The sequence below is a fragment of the Papaver somniferum genome, unplaced genomic scaffold (assembly GCF_003573695.1).
Source record: "Papaver somniferum cultivar HN1 unplaced genomic scaffold, ASM357369v1 unplaced-scaffold_10, whole genome shotgun sequence".
Taxonomy (NCBI): Eukaryota; Viridiplantae; Streptophyta; class Magnoliopsida; order Ranunculales; family Papaveraceae; genus Papaver; species Papaver somniferum.
In genome coordinates this window covers 13,585,724-13,604,203 of record NW_020618825.1, presented here as the reverse complement: position 1 = coordinate 13,604,203, position 18,480 = coordinate 13,585,724, and the positions used below count along the sequence as shown (strand labels likewise).

The 18,480-nt window shown below is 40.4% G+C and overlaps 1 long non-coding RNA gene across 1 annotated transcript; it reads right to left on the bottom strand.

The window, feature by feature from the left end:
- Positions 1-16,556: 16,556 nt before the first annotated feature.
- LOC113326552 lies at positions 16,557-17,940 on the bottom strand. The gene is made up of 3 exons (XR_003348384.1): positions 17,828-17,940; positions 17,434-17,610; positions 16,557-17,355 (listed from the first exon to the last, which is right to left on the bottom strand). It is a non-coding gene; the product is annotated as an uncharacterized LOC113326552 (long non-coding RNA).
- Positions 17,941-18,480: the final 540 nt, after the last annotated feature.

Here is an 18,480-nt window from a genome sequence, read left to right as displayed (position 1 = left end):
TCTTTCAGCTTACATGGCCTTGGTCCAGACATTGGCATCACAAATCCCGAACATTAAGTTCCGGCACTTATGCAGAAGGGACGTCAGGCACGCGGATGCCCTAGCATATATATCATCCATGCTGAGGGATAAAAATGCCGAAGGTATTAAAATAGCAAGGGTATACGAGCCTTCGATTGCATCTCAATTCTCCTTCGCTACCAATCAAGATGTGATGGAAGAAAATATCGAAGACCAGGTAGGAGAAGACATCCATAATGACTTTGATGAAGAAGACAACCTGTCAAGAGCAAATCAAGACGAAGACTTCAGCAACGAAGATGACTGGAGGGTGACAATACAGGCCTTTCTCGAAAAAGGAAGCTTACCTGCGGATCGGAAACTAGCTAGGAAGATGCTCTCCAAAGTGGGAAGATATGATCTTCGGGAGGGGGTCCTGTATAGAAAATCCTTCCTTGGACCATTACTACGCTGCTTGTCCCGGAAAGAGGGGCATCGAATTCTAAATGATATCCACTATGGTGACGCGGGGAATCATAGCGGCATGAGATCACTGGCTGACAAGGCAAAAACGCAAGGATATTACTGGCCGACCATCATACAAGATGCTGCGAGGATGTCCCGACGATGTGAATAATGTCAGCGCTTCGCGAAAAAAATCCACGCGCCGGCAACAATGTTAAACTCTGTCGATAGCCCGTGGCCATTTGCAAAATGGGGCGTAGACATCGTCGGGCCTTTCATCGAAGGATCAGGGAAGAGACGATTTTTGATAGTAGCCACGGACTACTTCAGTAAATGGGTGGAGGCTAAGGCCTTGGCCAGGATCAGAGACGCGGATGTGTTCACTTTCATATTCCAGAACATCATTTACAGATTTGGTATACCTGCGGAAATTTTATCTGATAACGGTAAGCAATTACAGGGAAAAAATATAGACATGCTCTTCGACACCTTCAAAATAAGAAAGAACAAGTCCACCCCCTTATACTCTCAAAGCAACGGACAAGCGGAAGCTACCAACAAGACCCTCGCCCTTATACTCAAAAAACAATTAGACGAGCATAAGGGAAGATGGTGCGAACAACTTCACAATGTCTTATGGGCATACAGGACAACACGAAGATCCGCTATCGGGGAATCCCCGTTTCTTCTAACTTATGGAGCTGAAGCAGTCATACCTACGGAAATCCTCATGCCAACCACGAAGACCGAAGCTTGGGAGAAAAACCTCACAACAGATATGATGTTAGAAAGGTTGGACGACTTGGAAGGAAGAAGGGAAGTAGCATTGCAAAAGATGGAAAATTATCAACGAAGACTAGCAAGGGAGTACAACAAAAAGGTAAAGCTACGGAATTTTGTAGAGGGACAGTATGTGTTGAGAACAATCCCACGGTATCAGCAAGAAAAGAAATGGGGAAAGTTAGCACCTACATGGGGAGGACCTTTTATGATCCACGACATTGCGGGTAACGGTTCCTACTACCTTCGTAATCTAAAAGGCGAGGTCCTCCGGCATCCTTGGAATGCTAAATGGCTCAAACCATACTTCCCATAGAAGCAACGCAGATTTGAATCTGCTTAGAGTGTACCAGAAGAAGAAGGGAGCCTGACCGCTCCACATGTTTCTATCTCTGGAAGAGGAATTGCAGACCTCAACTTATCAATCAAACAAGCTTTCAAATTATCTCAGTGGAATCTACCTACAATATTGGGGAAAGTAGTTAATCTACAATCTCTCAGGGCTCCCCCATCAGTGTCCATAAGTGTAGGACCAGGGGGAAGGCACCCAGCAGAAAGAGATACCCAACCAATCTTAAGGCAACGGGTCGACGGAATGGGTGCGTAAATATTTTAATCCCATATCCTAGAACGTTTCCCCGGCCCCCACCGTCTGGGAATCCTCTGGCCCAGGATTCACCAGCGGGGTGACAGGTCTCAAGACGATCACGAAGGTACCTTCCTTCAGTATCGCACTCAAAAACACTTAAAAACTTTTGTGTTGATTTTTCACAAATACTTAAAATAAAAACAAAACAACATTGTAGGTATATCAAGAGAGGATTCATTTCATAAAGGGTGATTACAACAAGTGAAAAGCTAAAGCCAATGATACACAATCAAAAAATATTCCTTTTACAGGATCATCAGCAAAAAATATCCTTGTTACATGATTACAAAAAGTATAATGATGTCGCGGATCCTACAAAACGCTGCGATCTCTATCTATGTGGCGGCCCCATCGGCAGGATTATTCCGAAGACTTGATGGGACGCTCCCACCAGAAGAAGGGCCCGAGGAGCTGGGCAAGGTAGAAGGAACGGGACGACGAGGATAGTTCTTCACGAGACCATGTTCATTCCTTAGGCCAAGTTCTATCCTCTCCAGCATCTTGTTCGTCTCCTCAGCCAATTGACAACGAGCCCTGTGTTTAATAACTGTTGTCCGCTGTTGGGCTTGGGATAATAACGAAGATAGCCGATTCACTTCTCCAGAAGCAGCACCAACGGCCTCCTCGCGGGTTGCTGCTAAATTCTTGAAGTGATTGGTCTGTTCTTCCTGCTGCGCTAAGGACGATTGAGCCTTTTCAAGTTTTTCATTTGTGACGCGAAGGCGTCCCTCGAGCTCTGAAAAAGACAACACCACGGAGTTAGCGTAGAAAAAAGACAAGGTCACACTCGATGAAATGGGATTATACCTTCGACACAAGCCGAAGCCTCTTCATACTCATTAACAACCGCATCTCGCGCTTCATCAAGATGATCATATTCCGCGGATAATTTCTTATAGTCTAGTTGAAGGTTGGTGAGAGTAAATTGACAGGCATCTAATTCTACCTGCTTCATCGAGTCCACATGACGAAGGTGGTCGACCTCTTTATTTATCTCTGAGACCCCTTTGCTGAGTCTGTACATGCACACTTCGAGATTCCTCTCAGACTCAGCATGACGAGCTACGTCGGAACGAGACGCGGAAAGAGCATTACTGAGAGCGTAGACTTCAGCACAAGCGTCATCTCTTTCTCTGACAAGACAGAGCATATTATCTGGCCCAGGATTCGTCAGCGGGGTGACAGGTCTCAAGACGATCACGAAGGTACCTTCCTTCGGGATCGCACTCAAAAACACTTAAAAACTTTTGTTTTGATTTTTCACGAATACTTAAAATAAAAACAAAACGACATTGTAGGTATATCAAGAGAGGATTCATTTCATAAAGGGTGATTACAAGAAGTGAAAAGCCAAAGCCAAGGATACACAATCAAAAAATATTCCTTTTACAGGATCATCAGCAAAAAATATCCTTGTTACATGATTACAAAAAGTATAATGATGCCGCGGATCCTACAAAACGCTGCGATCTCTATCTAAGTGGCGGCCCCATCGGCAGGATTATTCCGAAGACTTGATGGGACGCTCCCACCAGAAGAAGGGCCCGAGGAGCTTGGCAAGGCAGAAGGAACGGGACGACGAGGATAGTTCTTCACGAGACCATGTTCATTCCTTAGGCCAAGTTCTATCCTCTCCAGCATCTTGTTCGTCTCCTCAGCCAATTGACAACGAGCCCTGTGTTTAATAACTGTTGTCCGCTGTTGGGCTTGGGATAATAACGAAGATAGCCGATTCACTTCTCCAGAAGCAGCACCAACGGCCTCCTCGCGGGTTGCTGCTAAATTCTTGAAGTGATTGGTCTGTTCTTCCTGCTGCGCTAAGGACGATTGAGCCTTTTCAAGTTTTTCATTTGTGACGCGAAGGCGTCCCTCGAGCTCTGAAAAAGACAACACCACGGAGTTAGCGTAGAAAAAAGACAAGGTCACACTCGATGAAATGGGATTATACCTTCGACACAAGCCGAAGCCTCTTCATACTCATTAATAACCGCATCTCGCGCTTCATCAAGATGATCATATTCCGCGGATAATTTCTTATAGTCTAGTTGAAGGTTGGTGAGAGTAAATTGACAGGCATCTAATTCTACCTGCTTCATCGAGTCCATATGACGAAGGTGGTCGACCTCTTTATTTATCTCTGAGACCCCTTTGCTGAGTCTGTACATGCACACTTCGAGATTCCTCTCAGACTCAGCATGACGAGCTACGTCGGAACGAGACGCGGAAAGAGCATTGCTGAGAGCGTAGACTTCAGCACGAGCGTCATCTCTTTCTCTGACAAGACAGAGCATATTATCCTGGACCCCTGAAAGAGGAATGGATCGAGCCGTCTGTAATTCTTCTTCCAACCGCTGAATCCTAGATTCCAACAAGAAAGTGCGCTCACGGGCTTCCCGCAGACTATCACGGGTCCACAGCAATGTGCCATTAAATAAATCACGATCATGGTTATACAGATTTTGCATGTCAACCATCTGAACATGCCGCGCGCGCCATACCTCAGCCCGAGCATCCCATTTCTTAGCTTCACTCTTAATTTTCTCAACCAAATCTCTAATACGAGATTTTTGCCGAACTCTTTCGTTTCGAAGCCATATCAGCTCGGGGACGCCACCCACTGGAGATAGGGTGGGGAGACTCAGACAGAACAACTAAGAGATAAAAGAATGACGACATACGGCGAGGGAAAAGAACCAAACCTGTGAAAGCGGAAACTTGGCTACGAGTTTGCTCTAAATCCGCGCGCACTGCAACAAGTTCTGACCGAAGATCATCCTCTGCTTCACCCAGCTTTTCTTTTTCCTTAAGGCTTTTCTTCAGCTCTTCAATTTCCACCTCAGCCGCAGATAATTCCTTTTCTCGATGACGAAGCTTAGCCTCGAGCTTCAGAGATTTCGCTTTGAAGAACTGATACAACACGTGGTTACAATGCTCGCTCCTCATCATCTACACATCAAGATAACAACATTATTTCACCGAAGCGTCTGATCGTCACGTAGAAGTGTGTACGAAAATTTACCTCAAGCACACGCTGCTGCGGAAAGCCATATTGATACCCGTCGGCGATGGCCATCATATCGGCAACGGAAGTGGGAGGCTCCGGCACGAGGGTAGCTTCGGGAACAGTCAACCTTTTTCCCCAGGCTTCAGACACCTGCGCCTTTGAAGACATCTCCATCATGCGACGGGTATACGCGGTGGATTCCTTTTCCCCAGCGACCACAGGAGCGGGATGAGAGACAAACAGAAGATTCTTTTCCTTAAACCAATCCATGATGGCGTCCTCACCCTCAGACGTCGGCGACTGGGGAAGACTATCGGCGGGCGCGTCAACGACAGATTTTCCCTTCTCTGACTCGACCCCCTCAGCATGCTCCTCCGCGCCTACATGCACAGCAGGCTCCTCCGCACCAACATCTTCTACAGTAGCATCCCCATTACCATCACCACCAAGAACATCCCAATCATCATTGGGGGAAAGTAAAGAGAAGTCCTCGGGAAAATCGAGGGCTTCGTCAAAAAACTCCCCCGTGGAATACATCCGATCAAAAGAAAATTCTTGAAAAGTGGGAAGGGTATCCGCGACATCACCAGCAGGGACGGAAACATCCCCGATGACAACGTCATCAGCCATCACAACTTTGTTCCTTCCTTCATCACCAGCGTGACCAGCGAAGACCTCTTCTCCGACATTGATAGGGGAAGTACCAGTACGTTCCTCCCCATCTGTAATCTCGTCCTCAGCAAACTCTTCGTTCACTGGACTAGTAACTTCTTCTTGGGCCTCAACCTCGCCCATCACCGTAGTAGAAGACTGCTTCGGCCTAATCTTTTTCTTCTTCAATACCTGAAACCAACACCACAAAAAGAATTATTTTTCCCGTCTGATGGAAGTTCTAAAAAAGAAGCGCAGCTAGAATCTGCGTACCTGAGCAGCTGAGATATTCTTCGGTGGGAGTATAGCACCGGAACCATCCTCCTCGTCTCCCTCTATGACGTCCAGGGCATAAGGAAAATTCATGCCCGCAAAGTTCAGACGCCAGGGGCAGAAATATCCATAGCGAACAGGAGGAGATTCGCACGGCTTACTATTCTCGGTAGGCCGCCAACCGCGGGGACCGGGAATCCAACCGTAAGCCCACGGACCAACTATCTCGATAACGGTGGCGTGCCACTCGTAATCATGATCGCGCTTGATCCTCTCTCGCGCGGGGAAGAGTTTCCGACGACTGGACGGCTCCGTGCCAGGAACATACTTCAGCTTGGCATCGCTGACCTCATTTAACAGACGAATCTCGCCTCGAGGAGCAGGGAGATTCCGAAGGCTGACACTCCACGGCTTGCGATTCCTACTATTGACGTAATCCCCAAAGGAGTTATTGAAATTCTCAGGAGTATACCATTCCTTCTCCATGGGATTGGGAATGTAACAAGTCATCGACGTTTCCCCCTTACTCCGCAGATAGCATTCCTTCAGGGGGCGGAGATAATTCCCCGATAGTTGGGATACGGAACGGCTATGAGTATTGGTGGAAGAACCCTCACGACTAGCGAGCACGTCGTAGTAGAAGGAATCACCGGATTTGTACAACGGCAGCATCAGACCAGCCTCGAATGCCCCAACCGTCGTTAACAAATGAAACTCATCGAATTCGTACTTGGAGATAAGCTCATACGTAATATCATCCTCAGGGGCATAGAAACGAACCCCGAAGGCTTGAAGCCCATGCTTTTCCTTGAATATTTCAAGATCGATATGCTTGAAGGTTACTTTTTTCCTGCTAACAGAGACACTGCGTATCAAGGGAGCAGCCTCATCCTCCTCGGCGGGGCCGGATGAACTAACGAACGCTTCCGAAGCTTTTCTCTTCACGGGAGGATTCTTTGAAGATTCAACCCTAGGAGCTACGCTCTTCGTATTCTTCCCTTTAAAAGTTGGAGAAGACCGTAGATGATGCTCGGGCACTAACGAACGTAGAGGAGGAATGTCAAAAGCAACAGCGCGGGGCGGAGCCTGCGTACTCCTAGTATCATCACGAGGACGAGCCACTGAGCGATCAAAGACTCTTCGAGAACCAGACGGAATTATCGGGGGAATATCTTCTCTAGAGGACGAGGCTTTCGCTCCAGAAGAAACTCGACTCCGACGAACATCATCTTGAGACTCTCGACGCGGAGGAGATCTCGATAACCCAGAATCCGGAGTCTGATAAGTAGGCCGCGGAGTGCACGTGTCGACCAACCTGTGGAACGAGCGAGGATGCCTCTGCGGGATCAAGGAGGAAACGCAGACCTCCGCGCGACGGACGCAAGGACACAAGAAGATAAGGTTCCAACGGTCTTCAGAGATGGGTCCCACGTTCTAACCTTATAAATACCCAATCTCCACCAAGAGGAAAGGGGATCGAAAAACATCAGGAAGGGAAGGAGAGAGAGAGAGAAATAGCAAAGGTAAGTTAATCCCTGAGAGGAGAGAAACATGTAAACCCCAAAAATCATTCAACTATTCGTGTAACCGTGAAGAACATAGTAGAACAACAAATCCCGTGGATGTAGGCCTTAGTGCTGAACCACGTAAACCTTGGTCTTATTTACATTTCAGCACTTTACATTCATTTAGCTCCGCACGTGTTTGCTTATGTGTTTTGTTTTCCTTAATACTTATATCCCATGCACAATCGCCACGCCTGAAGTGGTTGGAGGAGGCCATAATAAACCCGAAGGTTTTGAGCCAATGAATCAACACCAGGGTACCATCATCATAATCTCCTTAGATGTTAAAGATTGATTGTGAGCGTTCGGACACGCACGTGGTTCGTGTGCCCACAAAAATAGAAATCTTATATATGTTATTGAGCTTATTATGTACTAATAAACTTCATAAGCTGCTCTGGTTCACGGTGGTACCAAAGAGAAAGTATATGGTCGTATTTAGTAATAAGGACATATACGGACCACTTGCTTCAAATGATGAAAATAGGGAATCAAGGAAAGGGAATCTTATTGATTCTGTTTAGTTCTTAAAGTTTTGTTACATCCAAAACAGAAGTATACAACTATACACTACTATTTATAGGAGGGATTATAGCATAATATAAGGACAGCTGTTGGATTACGTGTTAACACATTTAGGATTTACTTAGCAAATTTGAAGACTTATCCTTTGCCTAGTCGGTTAGTTTAACCGAATAGTAAATCTAGTAAAATCCTTAATATTGAAATGGTGGGCCACTCATCAATGTCATGCTTACATAATACTCCCTCTTGAACCACCATTTTAATAATCTTGTCAAAGCTTTGCTGGAATAATCTGATGGGACAAAATTCGAACAAAAATTCGTTGCTTCATCGAAACCTTGCCAGAAAAATCCGTTTGGGACAAAAACTTGTCGAAGTAAAAGAATAGGACTTCTGGATGTTTCGGTGTTGGCCGTCAGGAACTTTCTGTCTTACCAAAACAGCATTAGGAAAACTTTTTAGGAAAAAACCGAACTTAGAGTGATGTTGGTCACCACCATGAAATACTTCCTTCGTCAAATTTGCGTTAGAAAAACCACTTTGGACAAAGAGTAAACGCGTGGGTCAGGAAAACCACTTGGGACAAAATCTGAGCGCCTGAACTAGAGAATACATGTGGTTATCTGGTAACTACATTTCAAGAAAATCTATGGATATATATCTTTAAGATGATGATCACTGTTCTAAGTCGTTATCTCATTAAAAACCTCGCCAGGAAAACCCATAGGGACAAAAACCTGAACATAGGAACACATGAATCCTTAGAACAGTGTTGGATCCACATATGTTGCTTTGTTAAAACCTTGCCCGGAAAAACCCCGAGGGTTATAGCAGAACGAAAGAAAAAGAGTACAAAGTTTTGAATTGCAGATAACGTTGGACTTGCATGCCTAATTAAAACTTTGACAAGGAAAACCCATTGGGACAAAACCTTGACTAAGGAAAAAGAGTACACGACGTAATGTCCAACAATCCCAATATCCATAGTCTTTCGTGGCTTACTCCCCTGACAGGTAGCCCTCTCAGTTGATCATTCTATCATTCTGTACAATTCAATTGCAGAGAGATCATGAACCATCATCTAATATCTTCAGCTGATTCATCTTTCTTTAGTTGAGAAATTCAGTCTGATTTCCCTCAATGCAATTTCTCAATGATCTTCTGATAGCACAACATTTTTTTCTCCACTAGCTTACAACATTTTTTTCTCCACTAGCTTTTTCTGAACAATCGTAACGGATTGGAGGAAAACAAGTATCCTCTATTACCAGACTATTAGCTAGGAAATGTTTAGTTGCTTTACAAAACCTGCCAAAAATCAAAACTTAAGCAGTCCGATTAGCTTTTCTCTGTGGGAGACATCCAACGATCTTTTATACAAAAGATCAAGCTTAATGGTACTACAAAGATGAAGGATTTTTCTTCGGACTAATGTCTCGATATTGGTGTTTGGTAGAATCAGACTTACATGTTTACTACAAACCCAATATCTGGTACCTATAGCATATTTAAGCTAATGTACCATTTACATATCTTTTGTCTAACACAAACCACGGAGTGATACATCTACTTTGTTAAGATGTAAATCTACAATCTTAAAAGAAAGAGATCACGTAGCTGCAACTTTTCCAGCTTGTCATGTCTAAACCCTTAAGGTTGACGAAATTAATGGACTTCCATATACAATGCTCAACCAACAGATCGAGGCCTTGTTTTATCGAGAATATCATCTCGAACTCCTGCTTTAAGCATTTTTTTCTTTGGAAAACTCTTCAGGAGTTCCAATTAAGTAGATGTTGCATAAACCAAATCTAGTAAATGCACTTATGGGCATATAAGATGGTTCACATATCCCTGGATTATATAAGCATTCACTTAGGCGATTGATCACTTTCGTCCTTATTGAGTAAATGCATATGACATGGTAATTCTACTGATAACTGAAAAACTTCAGGAATTTACATGCAGTTTTCTGTATTTACAGATCCGCAGTATCCATATCCACTAGATGTGTATCGAGTCCTTAAATACTTCCAGATAAATACCAAAGAGGTTTGCATCCATAACAGGAATATGTTTCTGTATAAGCCATATCAGGTTTTTGTGAAAGACTTTGTGTCATTAGTTGACTGTGTTTTTCTCACTATGCACACACATCCACCTGTAGCCACTAGGGGTTACATTATCGGATATCTGGGACTGCAAATACTCGTCTGTGGCCAAGAGTAGCTCACATTATCGAGTGTTCGGGCTGCAGAAAGGTTGTTATTCTGCTTCAATCTCTCCTGCCTTAACCAATTATACCTTTGATGACATTCCCATAGAGAGTGGTTTAAAACCAATACCTACGGCAATATCAGTGGATACTTTGAGTATATCATCAGCAATCATCGGATTAAGATCGCAAATTTCTCCATTGCATGCAAGCTTTATTGGGATACTCTCATTTTTAGGTTCCACATTCTTTGCAGTGACATTTTCTTATTAGGAGAACTATACTAGAGAAATTAGATCTTCCATTGATAGTCTCTTTGAGAGCATTATATTTCAATAATTGTGTCCGTCTATTCCTTTTAGGAGGTGCAAAATATTTGAAATCAACTAGTTATCCACGTTGTGGTGTGTTTTAAATGACACACTAGCTAGTACATTCACAGCTTCTCAAGAAGTAACTTGATGTGCAATTTTTGAAGATATCAAATCTTCTGCACACATCATCAATTGGTGCAAACACTAAGATGAGGTAGATTCGGTGTACATTCACGCCATTTTTCAGGCGGTAGACCGAATAATTCACGCCGTTTTTCAGGCGAAAGCCTTTCCTCCCCCTAACGGCGGGAAAACTATCTCATCAAATTTTCAAATCTTGTAGTAGAGTAGTAACAACAGTGGAATTGACACGTCTCAAACAGAAAACATGAAAATGGTTTCATGAGTAATAAGTTCAGAGTGCTTTATGAATGCACAAGAACAATAAAATACTCACCATCAATTCTCAGAGCATCACTAGAATGATGCAACACCAACGACTTGTATACAAGAGTTTCATTTAAAATCTATATGAGTATAGATACACGGTTACCACCAAGGTGATGATATGTCGAGTCATTTATGACTACCAGACCATACTTCCATCAACATGGTTGGTGGATGCGAAAACTCACTGTCAAGAGGTTGCGCTGCATAACAAGCAACCTAAATTAGTTCTCTTACTACGCTTTCATATAAGCATCAAATTTGTGACTGATGCTAAGACTAAGGTCCCAAAAGCGTACACAACGGAGAAAACACTTTAATATGAACCGAGGTCCATATCTGCCAATCATATAAACTTTGTCGATAATTCCTTTGCAAAGGGGGATATTTATCCACAACTATTTCAGTAGCTACTCTGAATATTATCGAAAATTAGTTCATAATCAGCTAGTTAACGATCTTACATCATTCTCAAAAGCATGAGGATGTTTTAATCCATTGGTACCAGATTTCAGTATGCAGATACTTTTCACCACATGATATCAACGCAACTTTTATGGATGTGCTCCTCGTCAGGAGATATATCAACTCATAACTCAATGAGAGTGTGGATGTCATCTGATTAGATTGGAATACCTCATATAAGAGGTTTTCTTCTATGCTCAAAGGCACATTCTTAGACGAAATTAGCTGCGATTCCATGGCATGCCTTGCAAGGACTTCAATTATTCCAAATAAAGCAAGCGTACTCTTGCTAAATATAGCAACAGAGTAATCTCCAACACTTCGGGCATTTCTCGGTATGAGAATTTAGATGATACACAATTGGAATTAACCAACATCGTCGACGATTCTCCCCCTGATCCTCAGGCGAGAATGTCTCATTAACGGAGCATTCAATTTTGCATGACTCAACCTATCAAAGGAGCAACTGGGTGCATAAAACAATAATAATACGCAACCCATGTGAGATAACTGATTAGGTTCCCTCTCTCGTTTACTGTCCAGCTGGAATAAATTTAAGAATTTACATGGCCATGTAAAATCAACAGTAAACTGTAAAATAAATTCTGCGAGCATAGACACTATCTCAATACCAAGACGACTGATAAATATCAACAACAATGAACAACATTTCAAATGCACGTACCGCGTCTTTTATGTCACAACGATAGCAGATCTCTTCCAGTCTCAAAGATGTCTTATTCAAACCAATCATTATGCTACCGTCCCAAATTTCTCCACTTCTGGTGGTACGGGGTTCATCAGGTTCTTAAACCCGAGAACTATTTTGGTTTCCATATTCAAGAATAAGCCTACCACAATTGCATCTTATTTGCATTCACCATTCGTAATTTTGGGGTAACAACTCAAGTGACGAGAAGACATGATATTAACTCTAAATATCATTTAAAGAAATGCAACACTCATTATCGCTCGACAATTATATATCTACGAGGCGCAATTAAAATATGCAGCACTCGTTGTTGTTGTCACAACATATACAAAATGTCAATCACACTAGATTTTTAAATCTCGTCGAAGCATATAATAGGCACATATTATGCACGTCGTAAAGATAGCGGGAACACATAGGGGCGCAAAATATGCAACTCTCCTTATTGCACGCCACAACATTTTATACGATGCATATATCTGCTCCAAAAATCAAGCCGCACTATTTACCACAAAAGTTAGTGGTGAAACAAGGAAGAAAACATTCAAAAATGTAATATACACGGTTCTAACATAATACCGACAAATCTCCAATTTCGTCTATCAGGGTCGACGAAATATTAATTTATCAAAGCTGAAATATGAACACATTTTTTATCTTAAAAGAAATTGTCTCGATATCAATTAAAGGTCATTTCACAGACCGTTGATAGAGACTGGCTAACCGTGTTAACCCGGTGTCCATTTTTCATCGCATTCCAACCTTAGGCGGAACGACTATCAATTCCGGATATTACTTATAGCAAAGGAATATTAAAATTTTGCTATCCCTCAGGATGCAACAATTCATCGCTCTGTCGATATTAAAACCGTTAACACCGCCAAAATCATTGGTGTACCAACAAAGGTAATTTTATTTTCTATGCTATCCAAAAGGACGCGAAAAAACCTTCCGTTGGTTGGCTAATTAAAGAGGAAAATAGCAAAATGCTACAAAACTCAAATATCTGGATAAATTCGGAAACCGAATGACATCACAAATATGAATCGTTTCTAATACATACTTATTTTAGATATCTCTCCGTCTCCTGATCGACTGTTACCAATTACCTTTGTTCCTCTGTTCCACCTAATCTCCAATCGCCATGTGTCTCCCATTATAACTAGCTCACTTTGCAAGTTTGGATGCAATATACTTGACAAATTTTACAGATTTTTAAGAGGGAAATTAGGAAATAAAGATTCCTCACTTAATTATCTATTCCGTCCATAGAGTACTCCTTCCTGCACCCAGCAACATACTCCCCAGTCCCACCCACAACTTGCAGTCTGATGTTGGTTCTCTTTTCAGACACCTAAAAAAGAAAAGGAATCAAATGTTGTTTTTTTTTGACATGAACAAAGGAATCAAATGTTAGTGATACTGTCCATGACCATTGGTTCTCAATCTCCCCTTCTCAATGGGGTTTTGTCCTTTGCTTTGTTAATTTGCTAATTTCTTATTGAGGTTTTTCTAGGTTTTGCGCACAAATGACTACTAACAATTTGCAATATCTATGTTTGTTCGTAATTTAGGCTTCTGCAGAGCTTAAGACGCTCCATGTTTTCAACGGTGCCTGAGAGCATTGCTTGTTTACAGTTCAAGACCAGTTATATAACGGAAAACTTTCTAAAGGATGTGTAAAAGCAACGACGCAGTAGACATTATTTGCCTGCAACTTTTGCATAAGCATTGCAGTGACTCTTTTAGGATGAAAATGTCATGTATAGTAGCTAATTTTAGTAATGCACTTCATAGATATCCTATTTTACATAGTTTAACAATCAAATCTTGTCACCTGCTGATGCTCCATGAACAAAAACGCGACTAATTAGTGGGTTGTAAAGAAGAAGATGGAATTAGGGAGTGTAAGCTACTGGTGGAAATAAATCAAATGTTTCCTAATTTCTCTCTTACAGAATCTGTTAATTTAGTCAAGTATATCACGTCCAAATTTTAGTTATAATAGGAGACACATGGCTATTGGGGATTGGGTGGAATAGAGGAACAAAGATATTTGGTAATAGATGATCGGGAACCTCTCCATATACCTAGTATTTCCAGTATTTCAAATAGCACGTACAAGAAATAATTAGATGTCTAACTTCTTCTTTAACAAATCATAATTAAAATAGGAAACAAAATTAGACATAACAAAAATTGTATGCATAAAATTATTCAACAATAGTTAAATAAAATATGTATGCAAGGCTTGAAGAGAAATATCATTTTCGTATCATCCGCCCTCGTATCAATTATTGCAGAGCAATCCGTGGTGAAAACGTCTTATTTCCCCTTTAACCCCTACTGCCCCATCCCCTTTAACCCCTACTGCTACTGCAGTTAGTACGCTAGTGCGTACACTGGGACTCGATCCAGGTCTCCCCTATGGAGAGACGATGAGACATCCACTGTGCTACTCACTGGGTTCTTGTCTTATATGTATGTTACTGAACTTATTATGTACCACTAAACTTCATAAGCTGCTCTGGTTCACTTTGGTACCAAAGAGAAAATATATGGTCGTATATAGTAATAATGACATATACGGACCACTTGCTTCAAATGATGAAAATAGGGAATGAAGGAAATGGAATGTTATCGATTCTGTTTAGTTCTCAAAGTTTTGTTACATCCAAAACAGAAATATATATACTATTTATAGGAGGGATTATAGCATAATACAAGGACACCTGTTGGATTACGTGTTAACACATTTAGGATTCACTTAGCAGCTAAGATTTGAAGACTTATCCTTTGCCTAGTCAGTTAGTTTAACTGAATAGTAGATCCAGTAAAATCCTTAATATTGAAATTATGGGCCACTCATCAATGTCATGCTTACATAATAAAAAACCTCTTATAGGTGCGGAAAGAATTATTAGAGGGGCTGAACCTAATAGGAAAAAAGTGGTCAAGTACCTCTTATAAAGAACTGAAAATGATTAATTAACCGTTACATAGTTTATTGTTGATAATCTACTTTAGTGTTGATAATTTAATTTAGTGTTAATGATTAAGTTTCACTTCAATTAACTCTAAATGAAAATAAAATCATATTTTAGAGTTTAAAAAAAGAAAGTTTAGAGGAGAAGAAAAGAAAACTTTTGTGATATTTGTGAAACCCTAGATTTTGATTCACTCAACAAAAATGAGTGATTCCAGTGACAAATTTGAGATGGGTGAATCTCTATATGATAGAGAAAACAAAATACTACAATACCTCTTGATGGAGATCCGGATATGGAGTATTTGTTAGATGGGAGAGATGTTTTAACCCAAAGTGAAGGTCAATCTCAATAAATTGAGATAATTAACCAACAAAGTGAAGAACCAAGCACTGAAATTACCAGCTATACTTCTAAATTAGTCCCAACTAGCTTTTTGTTGCTCAAAGTTATTTAAAGTACGTAAAAAACTCTTTTTTGTTTACATTTTCAGACCTAGTTACGATTGGAATTTTGCTCGTAACCAACCGTAAATATTTGTTATGGTTCGTAAAAGATGAACTACCAACCATAAATAGTTAAATTTGGGGAAAACCTAATCGTAAAACCAGTTACGGTTGGTAACGAATTGTTCGATACGAACCGTAACTACTTACAGTTTAAAAGGTGACAAAAAATATAAGCCGTAACTATTTATGATTTGTAAGTAGAGCATCCAGACCAACAGTAACTAAACTACGGTTGGTATATTATCTAAACTTTGGAACCGTAAAGATTTATTTGAAACTTAAGTGTTGAAACACAAGAAGATTTACGGTTGATAAGGATATGAACAATACATATAGTAACTTAATTACGGTTGATAAGGGTGATACAAATATCAACCGTAAAAATAAATGGAGACATGCAGGAAGAACTACGGTTCGTTATTCTGGTATCGACATCAACCGTAAGTGAACTTACGGTTGAAAAAAAAAACGTAATTGAAGAAAATTCTCAGATATAAGAACATACAGTTGTAAATTGAATTATTATCAACCGTAATAACATCAAAGTCTCCATTTACGGTTCGTAATTGAGTTAAAATCAACCGTAACTCACATAAACCCACATATTTGAATTTATTTTAAAATTAAAATTTACAAATTTTATAACCATTATGCATCCACCAAAAACGATGCATAACACATTATGCAGACATAACAAAAGATGCATAAAACGTTATGCAACTATATTTTGATTCATGCATCTATTAATTTATGCATAACATGTTATGCATACATTTCCTTGGATGCATAAAAGATTATGCATCAATTCTTTTTAATTCGGTGCTTACAAAAATATGATTGCATAATGTTTTATGCATCCATTTTCTCGACTGCATAACTTTTTATGCAGATATTATTGTAGGTGCATGATAAGTTATGCAAAAAAGTAGTTACATAACGTGTTATGCAACCATTCCCAGAACTGCATAGCAAGTTATGTAGCTGTAGTTGTGGGTGCATGACAAGTTATGCAACTTTTTTTTGTTGGTTTCAATATTAACAAATAATGTTGGAACCATTTTCACGACGACATAACGGGTATAAAGAGTACAATCATATGTTCGTCGTCAACACAATAAGTCAAAATGAGAAAAAAATGAAATCTATTTGCCGTTGTGCTTGACCGAAATCGCAATCACACCCAAGACTCCCCGTACTTCTTTTTCCTGTGTTTTTCTGTATATGTAGTTGTTAAACTTACTAAGTACGTACTAACTAAATACTGTTCAAACACATGCATACACAGAGATAGAATTAGGAGATTCAAGACTCGCAACTGGGCCATACGAAACGGCTAACGTAGAGCGAGATGGAAAGATCGGTGTGGATTTAAAGAATGGTCAAGTAAAAATCAAATGGGTGCATTGGAGTGAATGCAGCCTTAGCAAACGTGAACAAAAGACTTAAAAAATTAACGAGTAAACAAAGGAGGAGAAACTTCGGTAAATGCCGAAAATGGATTGGTGGATGGGTAGATAAACGTCTGTGCAATTAGTAGGCAATGTATCCTTTGGATTTCCAACAAATAAGATTGCTGCAGTACCAGAAAATTCTTATCCAGCAAATAAGGATATACCCATAACCAAAAAACCAATAATATGTAGCCAACACACCGAAAAAGTAATCGTAGAAATTCGACCTCAACCGAACCTCTGAACTATAGTATCCTTGGTCATCTTCTATATCCGATAAATGCAAAGACTGTGAAGCACAATATGTGTCCATACCACAAGGTGTATAAACCCAAAATGCATTCTGCACAAGGAACACAACACAATTTAAATTAACAGCCTAAAAACATATAAATTCATAAAACCCCTTAAAAAGTTTCACCTGAAATCACTTTACTATCTTCCTCTATTCATCATTTTCTTCTTCATTACATAAACATCATCTTCTTCGTAAGCATACTCTGAATGCAAATCTTCATGAGAAACTTTCTCAATAGAAAAACATTTTCACATAATTCCCAAAACAATACATTAGCTTGAGATGACCTAATTCGATAACCTAACAAAATAAAACCAGTATTAGAAAAGGAGATCCCAACGGAGAAACAAGATTCCCAACATATTCTTAAATATAAAGAGCATCAACAGCAATTAAAAAATCATAAGAAGGATTTAAGGTTTCGATTTGACTAAGAGTATTCCAATAAAGTTGAGAAACCAAATCTAATTAAAAGGAAATAAGAAAAAATCATAAAACGGCAAAGAAACGATGAAACCTAATAACCAGCTCATGAAGTTCTTCTGCTGAATATCTCAATTTTAGCTACTCTGTGCCGAGAATCGGCTGTTTCTTAAAAAATCAAAAGAATGGAGAAGAAAGGAGAATGAGGAAAAAAAACGAAAAACTATTTCCTTTTATTTTAAATTTGGGTTTGTGAGAAATTTTTCTACGAAAAATGGATGCGCGTGTCAAGTTTCACGCCCGTGAATCTGAGGGTGGAAAAAACTGACAAATGGGTTTGACAGTAGTTTTCACATTGGAATTTGGTAAAATGGGCCACAATGTCGTTTGTGGTGGGCGGGTAATATACAACTTCTGAACACGTGGGAGTACTCTTACGATGTGGGTAGTGAAGCTTAGGGGTGAGCAAAAAGTCCGGAATCATACATTTCATCCGTATCCGTTCACAAAATTGCGGGTGAAACTCAATCGGTAAGATGTATAGGCCCAATATGGGTGGAATTCTCAAATCCATATTTTTAGCGGTTTGGTTGCATTGAAATCCGCGGATTCACGCACACACGTAAAAATTGAGTTCAAAATTTTTACAGGGGATGACAGGTGTTTTAGATTAGATTAGATATCTCTAATTTTATTTAAGTATTTTTCTTTTAATAGTAAACAATTGTTGGTTATTGGTTCTAAATT